Below are 16,376 nucleotides of genomic sequence, written 5' to 3' on the forward strand. Positions count from 1 at the left end.
TGGAAAGCCAGGGTAGGCCAAGAGAGTGGACTCCTCCTGCAAGTGCAGTTTTAAAATCAGATGTAACCAAATGCCTTTTGGGGAAAGACTATTGTAATTTTAGCAGCATCTTTTCTGTTGTCTAGACCTAAGATCAGCATTTTAGGAAAAAATGTTGAGGCAAACTCACCCCTCCCTCCCCTTCCCTCCCTCCCCACTGCTGGACTCTGGGCGCCCCTCCCCCAGAATGTCAGGTGGCCAGAGCCTGAGCCTGGCCCCAGCTATTTGGCAGCTGAAAGTTTTGTCCCTGGAAGACGCCAGACTTATTTTGAGATGGCAAATGTGGCGATGCTTCCCTGCTGGCAAGACACCAAGTGTCTGATCTCAGCCTCAGGGGCGGTATTTTGGGGAATTTTGGCAGCTTCTTATCTAAAATGGACACGTGCTTTCCTTCACCCTCTCAGAAGCTTCTGCAGTGGACTGTGTCCCCAGCACTTGGGGAGGTGCCTTGAGCATAGTAATTGCTCAGTATAGTTTAATTATTACTTTTGTTGTTATTACTCTTTTCATTCTGTTTTTCCCCAAGCCCAAAACATTGTCTAGGACTCTCTTCTAGACTTGTAATGAATACTTTGAATGATATTTTCTCCTTCTCCTCCTTTGCTTCCTCCTCCTCTTCTTTTGTGATATTGGGGATTGAACCCAGAGGTGCTCTACTTCCAAGCCACACCCCAGCCTTTTTGAAAAAAATAAAGATTTTTTTTTTTTTAAAGTGTCTCCCTAGGTTGCTGAGAGTATTGAACCTTTGATCCTCCTGTTTCAACCTTCCAAGTTCTGGGATTAGAGGTGTGCACCACCATACCTGGCCTGAAAAATTCTTTTAAAAAGAATATCCAGGGAAAATACCGTTTGGCTTAAAGGAATGAATAGCTAAAGATCGAATTTGAACCACCAGGGCAAGGCGCTGAGCTATAGGGAAGGAAACTTGTTAAGCACCTCTCGTGTCATTTTGACTCAATGCCAAAAACTTATTCCTGGGACCTGATGAAATCCAAAGAAGGTTACAGATGGGTAGCCTGAGGCTCACACTCAGAGCCAGAATTATTATTTTTTAAATGTTTTAATTTTTTTGTGGTACTGGGGATGGAACCCAGGGGCACTGTACCTCTGAGCTACACCTCCAGCCCTATTTTTTAGTTGTTGTAGTTTTTGAAACAGGGTCTCACTGAGTTGCGAAGGGTCTCGCTAAGTAGCAGAAGCTGTCGAGAACTGCGATCCTTCGGTCTCCGCCTTCCGAACGCTGGGATTATGAGTGCACCACCATGCCCGGCCACCAGAATTGTTTTTTGTTCATTGCTTGGGATTAAAATTTGTTTGGAAATAGAGTGGAACACTTAAGATTCAGGAAAGTTTGCATTAAAAAATCCCCAGGTTTTATCTTTTCTCCAAAGCCATCAGAGATCTGGCAGTCTAGGACTGAGCCCCTGCATACGGAGGGCAGTTGGTCTTGTCTGCCTACTGGAGGCATGCCGCCACCTGCCACCATTTCTACCACTCCCTGGGCGCTGAGTCCTCCGTGTGCCATTGCCTGTATGGCCTGGAGCGTTGCTAGTTCTCAGGGGTTGGGTGAGCTGGGGCGTTGCTGCCTGTGTAGGAGTCTGTGTGGCGCTCCTGGTCCAGCCTGCTTCCTGCTTGCTGTGTGACTTTGCCCAGTCATACCCTCTCTCCGTGCTTCAGCCTCCCCATCTGTCCAGTGGCCAGTCGACCGGGTCAGTGGTTTCTCACCGTCCCCAGATGCGCCAGGTGAGGGGAGGCTGAGTGGTGGGTGCTGCGCCCCTCCCCTCTCTTCTCTTTTTCAAATTAGCTAGCACATTTGGTTTCTCATGGTTAAGCTTACCGACCTTAACCAGGGTCTGGGGGGCTTCTTTTCTTTCCAGAGGAGTAGTTGGGGGTGTCAGGGCAGCAAAGGACTAGTAAAGCTTTTCTTAATAAAAAGAATGGCCAGATTTTGAGCAGCATTATCCTACCACCAAGGGAGGTGCTCTTTCCCCTGCTTAGTGGGTGCAGAACCTGAAGTTCTGAGAGGCTGAGTAACCTGCCAGAGATCACACAGCTGAGCAGTGGCCAAGAGCCTGGGTTTATTTCACGGCAGACCATGAGATGCTGTTGTGCTGCTCCCCCGGGCAGCTTGGGAGGTGGGTGTAGGAGAGTGCTGCTGGGGGAGGCTGGTGCTGGGGCTGCTTCCTGAGACGGCCACCTCCTGCCCTCTTCTCCCAGCGGTGCTGGCTCTCTGCTCTGGCTTCCCTCCCTCACGGCTGTCTTGGGCCTTGCTCTCGGGATGAAATGGGGTAGAGAAATGGGAGTGAGGCCCTTTAAGCTGTCAGCCCTTTGTGGGGCAGTCATGGTTTACCAAATTCTCCGCATGAAACTGCATAGCCCAGCCAGTTAATTTGATTGTTTAGGAGGAACTGGAGAGTTGGGGTGATCTTGTAGTTCGTAGTTTGTGGGACCGTGCATGCGCCCTGTCTGAGCCTCAGTTTGCTCATCTGAGAAAGGGAGCCTGTCCTGGTGCTTGCTTGCCCTGCACCCCTGCTCTGCCCTGGGCTCCTCATGTGCCAGGCCCTTGTCTTTCTCACAGCAAGGAGGATGAGTTACAAGCATTTTACAGGCACTTCCTGAAAAGGTGAGTGTTATAGGCCCTGTCTTTCCAGAGCCCAGGGTCCTTGTGGCATGGGAATCAGACCTAGCTCTGGGCTCCACAGCCTCCTCCGCTTCCCAGTGTCCAGGCGCCTGGGACAAGTGGCCTGCAGTCAGTCCTGCTGTCCCCTGGGAAGGCGCTGCTGGCTGTCTTCCTCCGGCTCCTTCTGTGGAGCCCAGGTGCAGTTATGGAGCAGGAGGCTCCAGCAACCCAGGGTTGGGGTGCAGGCTGGGCTGGGGGCGAAGTGAACTGTTGCCCATTAAGGCAGCTTTGGACTGTGGGGTTGAATTCACCCAGTCGCAATAATAGGACATTGGGATGGGAGGGGCCTTGGGGAAAACCAGGCTAGCATCATCCATGAACACACAGGAAAATGGGAGCGCAGAGAGGGCAAGGGCTTCTCCAAGGTCCACTGGAGTAAGTGGGCAGAGGTGGAGTGGCGCCAGGCCGCCCCAGAGCGAACACAGGTGCGAGTGGTGGTGGCAGGGGTTTTAAGTTGGACACACACACACTTTTAAAAATACTAGCCGCGCCAGGTGTGGTGGCGCACGCTTGTAATCTCAGCGCTTGGGAGGCTGAGACAGGAGAATGGCACAGGTTCAAAGCCAGCCTCAGCTACTTAGTGAGGCTCTCAGCAACGTAGTGAGACCCTGTTTCCAAATAAAATATAAAATAGGTCTGGGAGTATAGCCTGGAGGTAGAAAGCCTCTGGGTTCCACCCCCAGTACCCCCCTCCCCCAATACTAGCTGCTAATGAATGTCAAGGCACAAAATAAAAAAGCGCCCAGACACCCACTTGCTCCCCTGGAGGTCACTGTTGTTACTTGTGTCTGGTGTCTCGTTTTGTTTGTATGTCTACACATATGAGAGACGTATGCATTTCTCTCCTCTCCTCCTGTGTTCTGCAACCTATGTCAGGAGTGATTCCACTGTTTCCCGTCCTCCCTCTACCTGCCCCCCACCCCCAAGGCCTCACATGCTAGGAGGCTCTGTCACTGAGCCAAATCCCCAGCCCTTTTATTTTATTTTATTTTATTTTATTTTGAGACAAAGTCTCACTAAGTTGCTGCAGCTGGCCTCAAACTTGCCATCCTTCTGCCTCAGCCTCCAGAGTAGCTGGGATTTCAGTTCAGATGTGTGCTACTAAACCTGGTGCTTTAGCCTCCCTCCCTCCCTCCTCCCTCCCTCCCTCCCCCCTCCCTCCCTCCCTCCCTCCCTCCCTCCCTCCCTCCCTCCCTCCCTCCCTCCCTCCCTCCCTCCCTCCCTCCCTCCCTTCCTTCTCCTTCCTTCCTTCTTTTCTCTCTTTTTTGCAGTACTGGGGATGGAACCTCTGAGCGACACCCCAGCCATCTTTTTTATTCTTTCTTTATTTTTTATTTTTTATTTTTTGGTGGTACTGGGGTTCCTGGAAGCCCTTCTATCTCCGGGTTACACTCCCAGACCTATTTTTACATTTTTATTTGGAAACAGGGTCTCCTAAACCAGCACGCGCACGGCTGGCTTCAAACCTGCGCGATCCTCCTGTCTCCGCCTCCCAAGCGCGGGGATGACAAGCATGCGCCACCACGCCCGGCTTTATTCTTTATTTTTGAAAAGGGGTCTCACTGAGTTGCAAAGGGCCTCACTAAGTTGCTGAGGCTGACTTTGAATCTGTGCAATCCTCATGTCTCAGCCTCCCAAATGCTGGAATTACAAGCGTGCGCCACCATGCCCGACTGCTTTAACTACTTTCTAAGCTAACTTTTATCATTGACATTTCACACACATGAAAAAAAGCCCTGAATGCACCCAGAAAGACATACAGCATCCTGAGGAATAGCCTGGCTCTCTCCAGGAACAGACCTGCCCCACTCCTCCATCCAGGGCGGCTGCCCTCAGCTCAGCATTTAGGGTTTGAATTGTTATGCATTTGTTGTATGCAAAGCAGTGGCCCGCAGATCTGACTTGAGGTTTCCCTATTGCTTAGGTTGGAAAGTTTTGTGCTGGGCCCAGGGCTCTCGATTTTGTGTTGTAATAGGGTGTCCCAGCTCAGGACTGATGGTGGGACAAGGCTAAGGTTCTGCAGGGGGCCGTGTGGACTTACTTCCTCCTGCTGCTGCCCCCAGTCCCAGGCCTCCCAGTTTACTGTGCCCACACAGTCCACCTTGTCTACAAGTCATTCTCATCTGTCATGCCTGCAGTATGTATACCCCAGAGGGTGGGGAAACTGAGGAATGGCTCCCCATCTGCTGGCTCAGTATATCTCAGCCGGTACCAGTAAGACGGGCTCAGTGCTCTCTCTTCCTTCGCATGGGCAGTCAGGTGCTGGGTACCTGTAGTCCATAAGAAATAGCTAGGCGGAGGGCGAAGTGCTGGCTGCCTGGGAGCCAGAGCCATCTGAGAGCACTCAGAACGTGGCATGGGGTTTAGGGTCGGATAGTCCTGGGTCTGATCCTAGCTCTGCCGCTTGCTGGCTCTGTGAGCATTCGTGTCTCAACCTCTCTGATCGGGAGTTTCCTCAGCTGTAAAATGAGGGTGCTTAAAACTCTTCCACAGGGTTTCTAAGAGGATGGCACGAGTCTTCAGAGAGTCACAGCCAGCCTAGGCCTCGGAGTCTGTGTGCAGTGAGGTTGTACCACCAGAGGCCTGCTCCCTGCCCACAGGCCTGGAAGTGCAGGGGATCAGGAGAGGGAGCCAGCACAGGGCGTCAGTGGGGTGTGGGGTTGGCCTGGCTGGCCAGCCTCAGGCAGCTGCCCGGTTCCCAGATCCCAGCTCTGGGCTGGGTGGCTGAGGCGATGAGAGGCCAGCTGCAGTGGAGTGGAGCAGAGCCACCTTTTAACCCATTCTTTCCTGCTGGCCCGCTTGTTTTTCCAGGGCTTGGCACAGCTCCTCTCTGCCTGATCACTGGGGGGTCTCCAGCGTGCAATATGAGGACTGCATGTGGCCCTGAGAAGCTCAGCTGGATTTGCTTAGATGCTCAGACTTTTGGCCTCTCTGGAAAGGCTGGATAGACCCTGCTGTGCATACTCTAGGATGGACTGGGGCCTTTCATAGCCCCAGGACCCTCCTCCTCCCTCCACTGTCCACTTCTGGAACCAGCTTGGCTCCCCTGCATTGGTCCTGTCAAGGTCAACTCCAGCCTCTTATCCTGGCTGAGCCTTACGTTGCCCTGGCTGTCTCTCTGCCTCGCTCGACCTCCTCCCATATGGGCAGCCTCACCACCGCCCACCTCCCCTCAGGGTAGAGTCCTCTCTGCTCCTTCCTGAAACTCTGTCTTGGTTTGACCCATTGGGGGTCAAATGAGCAGCAAATTTATTCCCTCTTCCTCGTGACAGCTAAAGGCAGCTCTGGGCCTCTTGGGCCTGCCCCACCAGGCTAACGCCTGTTCCTTGGCTTTCTTCTAAGGTGTGCTTTCAAGACCCCCCAGTTACCCTGGTACCCCTCCTTGTCCACATCCCCAAGGGCCTGTAAACCACTGGCAGCCAGCTTGCTAGGACTGCGCTGCACACTGGGAGGGCCATGAGACCACTCAGTCGTGCCTGGGGTCCGGCTTGTGTTAACTGAAGATTTAAGTACAGGGTACGTGTTTCATAGGGCTAACCTCCATGCCATTTCCAAGTGGGGTGTAATGGGTTCACTGTATTATTCCCTATGCATACGCCTGTACTTAATTTCCCTCCTTACAGCTGGGGGGGGGGATTAAAAAAGGTAGAAAAACAAAGGGCTTGGGGTGAATTAATTGCCACCTTCGGGTGGTGGGTGTTTGCACTGGGAGTTGGGGTCTAGAGGGAGCAGAGAGAACCAGGAACAAACAGGGGCTCCACCTTGGGGGAGCTCATAGCCTAAGACAGCCTGCTGTATGTACCCAGGTATTTCTTAGAGCAGGACACTGAGGGGATTATGGGAACAGGGGAGGGGCCTACTTATGCAGGGACCTGGGGAGGCATCTTGGGTATTGGAGGTCATGCAGGCAGGCCTTCAAAACAGAGGGGCATTTGAGCTGATGTGAGCAGCTGCTGGAAGGGTCCTAAGGCAGGAAAGGGTTTTCCTGGAAGGAGGGCAGGGGGTGCAGGGTCAGGTGCATCAGGGGCTAGGGAAGGGTGCTGGGGCCAGAGGACTAGGCCCAGTCTGGCAAGCCCTGGACACTGTGAGGACTTGGAGAGGTGTTTGGAAGGTATGAAGGGCACCAGCAAGAGTGAGGAGTTGTAGCAGCAGCAGCAGCCTCAGCAGCCTCAGCAGCAGCAGCAGCAGCAGCAGAGCAGCAGCAGCAGCAGCAGCAGCAGCAGCAGCAGCAGCAGCAGCAGCAGCAGCAGCAGCAGCATTTTCTGCTGCTGCTGCTGCTGTTTCTGCAGCCGGCAGAGACAGTATCCAGTATTCAGTGTCATGGCTGGACATGTCTGCTTTTCCCAGCCAGTAGCTGGGTGACCTTGACTTGTTATTTAATATTCTCATCTAAGATGGGTGGGAAGGCTGCAGGTTAATGCTCCCAAAGTGCTTAGTTTGGTGCCTGGCAGTGGGATCACCCTCATGCTGTTTTGTGATTTATGTCAGGGTCAGAATGTGTGCTGGGCGCTGTGAGCTGTGCACTGGGCCAATCTGGTATTTCCCCATTTCACAGATGCATAGCCCAAGTTTGGGGCTGAAGTTTGGGCCTGCTGGGCTTGATGCCTCCTCAGCTCTTCCACTTCCCTGCCCTCCTCCATGGAGGTGTGGGTAGAGACTCCTGCCTGCAGGGGCTGTTCCCAACACAGATGCATTCCCAGGGCTTCTCTGGTTCCCGGAGAATGTGTTTGCAAGGGCTTACCCAGTGAGGAATGGTGCAGGGCTGGGGAAGCTTGTGCCAGGCCTGGTGGAAATTGGTACCTTCTAGCAGGAGCTGGAGCACGTGGCATGGCCAGGTAAATTGGAGTCCATCCTTGAGGTCTAGGGCTGCACCCTTGGCAGGGCCAGTCTGGGCTCTGGGTGGCTTCCCTATCCCTGGGTGCTCAGGGACTCCTACTCAGTGTGTGGAGGTGCCCTCCCTTGGGGAAGGAAAGGCTGCCGCTGGCCTCTCCATCATCAGAGTGAGTGTCCGGCTGCATTAGGCTCCTTGTGGGTCCTGCCATGCCCTCTGCACCCCTGAACTGGAGTGTGTGGTTGACAGTGAGTAGCACGATAGTAATATCAAGGAAGACCCTCCGGGCTGTGCAGAGAATGGGCCCGGAGGCCGGGCTGGGCAGGACTCCTGTGTGTGACCCTGTGCGCACACCACTCCTCCTTTGTGCCACAGCATCCTGACCAGCGCGCTGGAGAACCCAGGCTGGTTCTCTCTGGGTGGTGAAGTGTGTGGGTTGCTGTAAAGCTCCGTGCAGACTACAAGCTAAGGGACCTTGGCTGGTTGTTATCCTGAGCTAAGACCACAGCTCCTGCCCTCGGGGGTCATCACTCACCTGGCTTGGCCTCTGTGTCCCCCCTAATGGTCGAATCACCTCCTCTCAGTACCTCTGAGGGGTAGATTCTTGTATGACCCCTCTTTGACCTTGGTAAGCAAACTGAGGCCCCTGGACATCCACCAGGGGCCGGTCACATGTCTGTGTGTTGGAGCAGGCCTTGATTCCAGCCTTTGCTGTAGGGGATCAGCGTCTTGACCAGGAGCTCTTGTAGCCAGATACACCGGTAAGTGTCCTTGTAGGAGCATGGAAAGAATGGAAATGGGCATGCCTGGCCAGAGAGCAGGGCGTGTCAGGGCAGGACAAGGGGCCTTGGGCTGAGTTCCATGCCGGAGAGGCCCTCTCATCCTCTTCCTTGGGGAGGGGTATGTGGGCCATGAGGACATGCTCACCTTCCAGGCCATTCCCCTGCCCACAGGGCCCCCACAACCCCAGGTCTTGGTGAGCCCCAGAGTGCATGTCCCCTGTTGAAGAAGGGGAGGGGTACTACTTGCTGGTAGTGGTCCTGGCAGACTGTTGACATGTGGGTGTTCCTATCCCTAAGGGACAGAAGCAGTGGCTGGGGAGAGCCCTGGAGGGCTGCAGGCTGGAGTGTAGATGTTAGAGGCCTGGTGGGGGCTGCGTCCTGTCCTATGTCCATGGTGGTACAGACAGCTTACCCTGTGGTCCTTTTGTGTGCCCTGGGCTCCAGCCCAGGCCCCTGGTATCTTCCTCCCCAAAAATGCTTCAGCTACTCTGAGTCCACCAAGGACCATCAAGCCGAGGAGCATCAAGCCAAGTGCATAGAGGAGGGAGCACGGCTGCTCTCCCTGGCCGTGTGAACCTCCACAGAGGCGCTGCCTCCCCGGCTGGGCCTCCAAGGGCTGGGTGGGATGGGACTCTCTCCTGTAGTCTTCCTCTCCCTTCTTGGGGGTCCTGTGGTCAGGGGGACCCGTGAACTCTGGTTGCCTAAAGCCTCTCTGGGGCCCCGTGCCTGGCAGGGAGGATTGCCTGTGTGGAGCTGGATGCTGCAGGGCACAGAGACCTGTGTAATAGCCTCATACCGCACAGCCCTCCCGAGGGCCCCGGGCTGGTCCCTGCCAGCAGTGGGCCAGATGGGCCTTTTCGGAGGATGGAGGGAGCTTCTCTGCGTGGGTGTCCTTGCATGATGTGTGTGGGCTGCTGTGTTTTGGTCGAAGGGAGCCAAGCTGATTTTCCTGGCCCATCTCTCCGCCATCCGAAGCAGAAAGTTAAATAAACACAGCCAAGTATTATCACAGGACACAGGGAAAATGAACTTGGTCCCTATGGGCGGCCCACATCTGGCAAGTGGGCCTTTCAGGGCTGTGGGATGAGACAGATGTGGGAAGGGCTCAGTGTACCCCATACCCAGGGGCAGGCCTCTTCCAGGGCTCTGCGCCAGCCTCGGGGCCGGTGGGGGCTGCGGGCGTCTGGCCTTCCCGTCTCCAGCCCTTCCTGTGGCTTCCTTTAGGCTTCCTCTGAGCCTTCTGGAGGCCCTGACTCCCTTCCAGTTCCGTGCTGAAAGTGCAGCCGGTGGAGCGGCCGTGCTAGTGAGGCCGACCATGCTCATCTCTTCCTCAAGGGCCACGGTGGTGGGTAAGCCACTGGGCACCTTGCCTCCTGCCAGTCTGTAGTGCGTGTGACCCCTCTGCCGTCCTCTACCCAGCGCTGCACCCGACCGTACCACTTGGCCCTCACTGAGCCTCACAGGGCTGGGTGGATTCCCCGAGTCCATCTAGGACAACTGGTAGGACAGCTCTATGTAGGGAGGAAGTGCAGAAGGTGCGCCCCATTCACCTATTTATCAGAGGTGCCCAGCACTTCCCACGCCTGGGTTCCCCAAAATATGACATTCCCCTGGAGACCTGCCAGGACTCTAGTGGTTGATAGGTGGATAGGAAAACTTTACTTTCTATATTCTATGAGGTTTGTTTGTTGTTTTTTTTTTTTTTTTGGTGGCACTGGGGTTCCTGGAAACCTTTCTACCTCTGGGCTACACTCCCTCCCAGACCTATTTTTTATATATTTTTTTGTTTGGAAACAGGGTCTCCTAAGCCAGCAAGGCTGGCTTCGAACCTGCGTGATCCTCCTGTTTCCACCTTCCAAGTACGGGGATTACAAGTGTGCGCCCCCACACCCGGCGTTCTATGAGCTTTTAGAATAATGACTAGCATGCCACATGCTTGACTTCCTGTGTCACGAGTTGGCTTAGAAGAAAGGGCTGTCAAAGAAGGGAGCAGATAAACAGACAAGTGTCCTGTGAGTTTCAGAGCAGGGGTGTGCACTCCTTGTGGATGTCTGGGGAGTGCTGTTCCCAGGCTGTGACGTGGAGAGGCCCTGCCATGCCCCGTGGTGGTCGTGGTGTGCTGTTTCGTTAAGCCCGCGGGTGAGGGTAAGGGTGGCCTGCCCAGTGGGGCTGGCTGCCAGGTGGAGAAGCTTGGCTGAGAGGCCTCCCAGGAGGCACTCAAACCATGGTGGGTGGGCAGTGAGGCCAGGCTTGGGGATGTATCTGTGCCAATAAAATGTGGCCTTCCCAATAAGATTTATTAAAAGCACTAACTTCTTAAGCCAAAAAATGTTCTGATTGCCCTCACTCTTGGGACATCAACATGGAGTTACACAAAGTTTGGAAATGGTCATCACAATTCCTTCCTGTGGCTGGCATAGGGCTTTTCATGTGAAGAAGGCGGCAATGTAGGTTACTGTGTATGTAGTTAGCACTAGTGTACCTCGCACTTAAAAATGGCTAAAATGGGGCATGTCGTGCTTTTTCTTTTTTTTCTTTTTGGTACTGGGGATTGAACCCAGGGGCATTTTATCTCTGAACTACACCTCAGCCATTTTTTTTTCTTATTTGGGAACAAGGTCTCACTAAGTTGCTGAAGATTTGTTAAGTTGCTAAGACTAGCCTAGAACTTTCTTAGTCTCCTATTACTGAGATTACAGGTATGCACCACCAGTGCACAGCAAGATGTAGGTCTGTGTGTCCAAAATCAGATAAAAACACGTGTCTGTACACCTGCATGTGTGCACCGTGTGTGTGTTGTGTGTCCCATGTAGATATACCAGTTTCCAATAAGAGACTCAGTTTCCTTCTTGTTGGTATTTAAAATAAGCCCCATGTATAGCAAGGCACTGATATTTATTTACAGTATGTTAGCACAGAGGATAAGTTGTTGAGGGAACGTAAAAACATTAGTTTCTACTTTATGGTGCTTTTCTTCAAAGTGAAGAAAAGGAAAGAGAGTGGGGGTCTGGTCCCCCTTTTCTTCCTTTCTGCCTGAACAGCAGTGTGATCCGGGTGGGTGTGGCCCACCTACGCTGATCCAAGTTTCTGGACACCACGGCCCTGTGCCCACCTCAGGCTCCTGACATGCACCTGGCCATTCTGTCCAGCCCTCGTGCATGACCGGGGTGCCCTCCACTGCATCCTCTTCCATCAGAGTCGGACAGCTGGTAGGCAAGAACCCTGTGGTGCTACCAAAACAGGTTGAAGAGCCAGGCCCTGTCATAAATCCACATTTATACACACGGTTCTGGTTAATGAGACCGTGCAGGGATGGCTGTATGAAATGAAATCCATACATGAACAAGAAGATTAACCTCATGGGAGTGTGGGATTATGCAAGAGGGCCCTGGAGGTCTGGGCCCCCTGTGTTGAGGCCCAGGCAGGCAGCTCCCCAAAAGGGGATTTTTTTTTTTTTTTGGTGGAACCGGGAAATGAACCCAAGGGCACTCTGCCTCCAAGTCACACCCCCAGCTCTAACTTTTTGATTCTTTATTTTGAAAGAGGGTTTCACTAAGTTGTGGAGGGCCTCACTAGGAAGCTGAGGCTGGCTGCAAACCTATGATCCTCCTGTCTCAGCCTCCCAAGTACTGGGATTGCAAACATGTGCCACCACACCCAGCTAGAAAGAGAATTTTCATGATCTGTCTAACCCTGAATAGATTTTCTGGGGGTACAGAAAAGTCCTTTTTAGTTGCCTACTCTGTACTAGGCACTAAAGCTGAGCTCTTTACCTGGGATAGTTCACTTTGTCTTTAAGATGACTGAGAGTTTCATTACCCTCACTTTAAGGATATGAAGATTAAGACTCAGAGAGATAAATCACTGCTCAGGGCCACACAGTGAACAAGAGGTAGAGTTGTGAGGTGGACTTAGTGGCATCCTCAAGACTGAGCTCTGTGGAAGCGTGTCTGGAGGGTTTGGAGAAGAGGAATCATTTTGACCCCTACCTTCCCAATCAGCTTCAGCTATTCTGAGAAGGTTTGAACAGGCTGGTCATAACTGTTCTTCTGCTCTGGCCATGAGAGGCAGGCTGGTGGCGGTAGGCTTCTGAGCTATGGAGCTGTACTGACCCCAGGTCCAATCTGGGCTCTACCTCCTATTGCTTTTGTAGTTTGGCTCACTTAAACACATTTGTTTAGGTTCTAGTACCCATCTGCAAAATGGGCCATCCGGAGGTGTAGGCACAAACATGACGGTGTATGTGTGAAGAGCTCGGCTCAGTGTGAGCTCACTGGAGGTGGGTGAGTGTTGTTACCCCTGTATCTGGTGTGTGCTGGTGCCAGCTACTGAAAGTGGAGAAAGAGGAGATATAGATATTCCCTGTAAAGGGATGGGGAGGGTACCTGGGAATGTGGATCATGATTTCCATTTGTTATGCACCTAGGTATTGGGCTCTGAACCATGCATGTTATAAACACCATTTTTTTTTTATGATTCAAGGATTTATTAAGTCATACATGTAAAACATACTGCTAATTGCATTAGCAAAAGATCAATGTAAAAACACTGCACAATTCTGCAACTGTCAATTTAAAAAATTTTGTTCTAGTGGTTGAAAGGTCCAACATTGTGTTCTTGCCCGTGAGTCAGCTTGCACAGAACACGGTTAGCACTGACAGTTCACAGAACCTCAAGGCCCAAAGGAACGTTGTCAGGCAAAGCCACAACAGGAAGCGCATGTCCGTGAGGGTGAGGTAAAGAGGGTCAGTATTAGTCACGTGACAGCATTGGTAATCTGGCAAGACAGTGATGTCAGGAAGGTTCATAGTTTAAGAATATCTAAAATATTTTAAAAACCGTTAAGAGTTGCAACACATGATTTTTACACCTAGTTACTAGAAAACGAAGGAAAGCACTTATTAGCTTTGAATAAAGTAACATGAAAACAGGAATGCACTTTTACTAATCTACCAAAAAAATTTCTAATGCGTTATCAGAAAGATTTTATAGTACAAGTGGGAGGCATATTGCTCATTAAGAAGGGATTCTATAAGAAAAGTACTTACTAAGTTAGCAGCTACGGAAATGGCCAGGTCAAAGGTGAATTAAATGCCCAATTGGGGGAGGGATGGCAAGTAGAGGAAAAAGGAAAAGCTTAAAAGACACTGATAATACCGATCTTTCTTCATCATCTGCATTTGATAGAAATTAACCTTTAAAAATCGTTACCCATGACATTTTATTCAGTTGAATTATCCCGTGTACAATGTAGTGTAAATTAATCTCCACTTCATATTTAGTCAAAATACTGTCTTCATCCTTTGATCATGTTGTGTTTCACACTCCACCCAGCACACCCACGACTAGGAACAGAATACTTCGCTAGAGGAAACGTGAGTGAGTTTTGTTCGAAGTCTCCGCAAAGGCTAGTCAACTGTTTTAGAAAACCCGCTATGAAATCAAAGACTGATCCAGGAGCTGAGTTATGCTCATCCCATCATGACATACAGTACAAAGTTATGTCATGAACATGTGTGGTAAGTTACTGATGCTTAAAATGGCAACATTTCGTTAAGAAGGCTGTGCTGCTTCACACAATCAGACTACTCGGAAGTGTCTGCGCCTCCTGACTCCAGAAGCGCGGTCTTCTTAGACAAAGGTCTCTCCACAGTTTGGTGCTTAGTGTTCTCAGCACAACACAACTTAGTTCAGAAGGTATTTTGGCAACTCTTAATCTGAGCCAGAATAGGGGCTTTGGAAATTTGTCATTTTGGGGCTATCTTTTAATAGAATGTGAGTTTGAACTCGTACACTTAGAACAAAACCTTAAAATTACTGATTGGTTCAAAATGGTTTTATGGAAAAATTAATCTGTAACAAAAACTTGGCATTGAGTGCGAAGGCTCCACCGTTTTTGAGCCAAGTGTACAAAGGTTCCGAGGGACAGGACCAAGAATGAAGGACGTGGACATTACAACAGCAGGCATTTTCTCTTCCTCTTCTTGACAGGAGGTGGGCAGAGAACTGCTCGGATAGCTTCATCAAACACTGTCTTGAGGCCTCGCTGTGTGAGCGCTGAGCACTCCAGGTACTTACAGCACCGAGCTCCTTAGCCATGGCCAGCCCCTGCGGATAGGTGGTGGGAGTCAGCTTCTTCTCCTTCAGCTTCTCAATCGTGTCTTTATCATCCCTAGGATCGAGCTTCGTTCCCACTAGGATGATGGGATGTTGGGACAATGGTGTCGCACTTCTGGATACCACTTTGCACGGACATTTTCAAATGATGCAGGACTCACAAGGGCTGTAGCTCATGGCAGAGTGCCCCTGAGTTCCATCCCCAGTGCCATAATGAATGAATGAGTGAATGAATAAATGAGTGGATATGCATCAAATGCTCACTGCAGTGCTCGGCCCGTGGAGGCTCAGTCTCCTCAGCTGCTCACTCGACAGGTGGGAGCACCATCTCGATCGCGGGTCCCCGAAGCTAGGACACCCAGGTTCTAGCCTGCTGGTCTGTTCCCTGGTGGGGTGTTCCTCCTCTCTGGCACTCTCTCCCACTCTGTGAAATGGGGCAGTGAAGCAAGGAGACATCTGTAAAGTGCCACTGCACATTCGAGAAAGGCTGGAGCGCTGGGCCTGCTAGGCCTGTCTCCTCGCGCTTGGGACCAGCACAGAGGGGCAGGCTTCTCCTCCAAGAGACCTGGGAGGGACTCTTAATGAAAGAAGAAAAAAAAAAAAAAACAGTTTTAGTACACAAAGCCTGGCCTTTGGCATTCTGTCTCACCTCTTTCCTAGTGAACCCCGCTGGTGTTCACAGTTCCCCTCCTTCCTTCCTTTATGTCTTCCCTGAGAGCTGAATTGGGTCTTGTGGCTGGCTTCTAGATGGTTCTAGACAAGTGCTATGGCTCTTAGGACTCTGTTCCTTCACCAGAAAAGCGGGGGCTTCAAGGACCTCCCCACCTCAAAGGAGGGCTGGGAGAGGGAAGTGGGAGCAGGAAGTTGGGATGCCTGGTTTGGGGCTGGGTATCACTCTGCTTCTGTGAGGGACTCTTTCTGATGCATTGGTTACACTCCCAGTGTGTGCACAAGGTGTGTGTGTAAACGTGTGTGGCACTTGTGCTGTGCCTGGGTGCTTCAAGGGATGGGAAGGGAAGTTCTGTGGATCAAGACAGAAGCTGCCGGGCACAGTGGTGCACATCTTATCTCGGTGACTCAGGAGGATCACAAGTTCAAGGCAGCCTGGGTAACTTGGTGAGACCCTGTCTCAAAATAAAAATAAAAGCTGGGCGTGGTGGCGCACGCTTGTAATCTCCGCACTTGGGAGGCGGAGACAGGAGGATCGCGCAGGTTCAAAGCCAGCCGCGCTGGCTTTAGAGACCCTGTTTCCAAATAAAAATATGAAAATAGGTCTGTGAGTGTAGCCCAGAGGTAGAAGGGCTTCCAGGAACCCCAGTACCACCAAAAATAAAATAAAATAAAAAGGGCTGGGGTGGAGCTCCATGGTTGAGCACCCCCCCCCAATATTGAAAGAGGGAAGGAAGGAAGGAAGGAAGGAAGGAAGGCAGAAACTCAAAAGATTTTAACCCACTTTATTGGACTTTCTGAAGCTTTATCTGCATCCAGTGAGAAGTGGTGTGGGGACTGATTGGCAGTGCCTACAGTGGGCACAGGACAGGGAGGCTGGGCAGCTAGCTCTGCCACCTGTGTTTTGTCCCTGTTCTGGTGGAAAAGAAACCCATCTTCTAGTTCATAAAGCTTGTAGTATTTCACATTCATTGTTTATTTCACACATCATCATCATTGCCATCTTTTTTTTTTTTTTTAAATCAGGGAAGAGTGGAGGAGAGCAATGGAATTTCTGCAAAGCTGCCCCACATAAGGTTTCTCTGGGACTGTTGCTTCTGTCCCTTCTGCAGAGATCTCCTGTCCCTGTTCCTTCAGGGTGGCCCAGAGGGTGCAGGGTGATGATGGCCCAGTGGTGAGGGGTGAGGGTGTGAGCTGGTGCCGAAGCTGCGCCCCTTGGCTCTACGATCCGCAGTGGTGACACCTGAAGGCTCTGCTG

At 51.7% G+C, this 16,376-nt stretch overlaps 1 protein-coding gene across 1 annotated transcript in view; it reads left to right on the top strand.

The window, feature by feature from the left end:
• The window catches only part of ZNF423 (zinc finger protein 423), a gene marked incomplete at both ends in the record, with an annotated part of 312,523 nt that overhangs the window by 37,713 nt on the left and 258,434 nt on the right, over positions 1-16,376 (top strand). The gene's annotated exons all lie outside the window — the stretch shown is intronic.

The sequence above is a fragment of the Muscardinus avellanarius genome, assembly GCF_963383645.1.
Source record: "Muscardinus avellanarius genome assembly, chromosome: 10".
NCBI classification, from domain to species: domain Eukaryota; kingdom Metazoa; phylum Chordata; class Mammalia; order Rodentia; family Gliridae; genus Muscardinus; species Muscardinus avellanarius.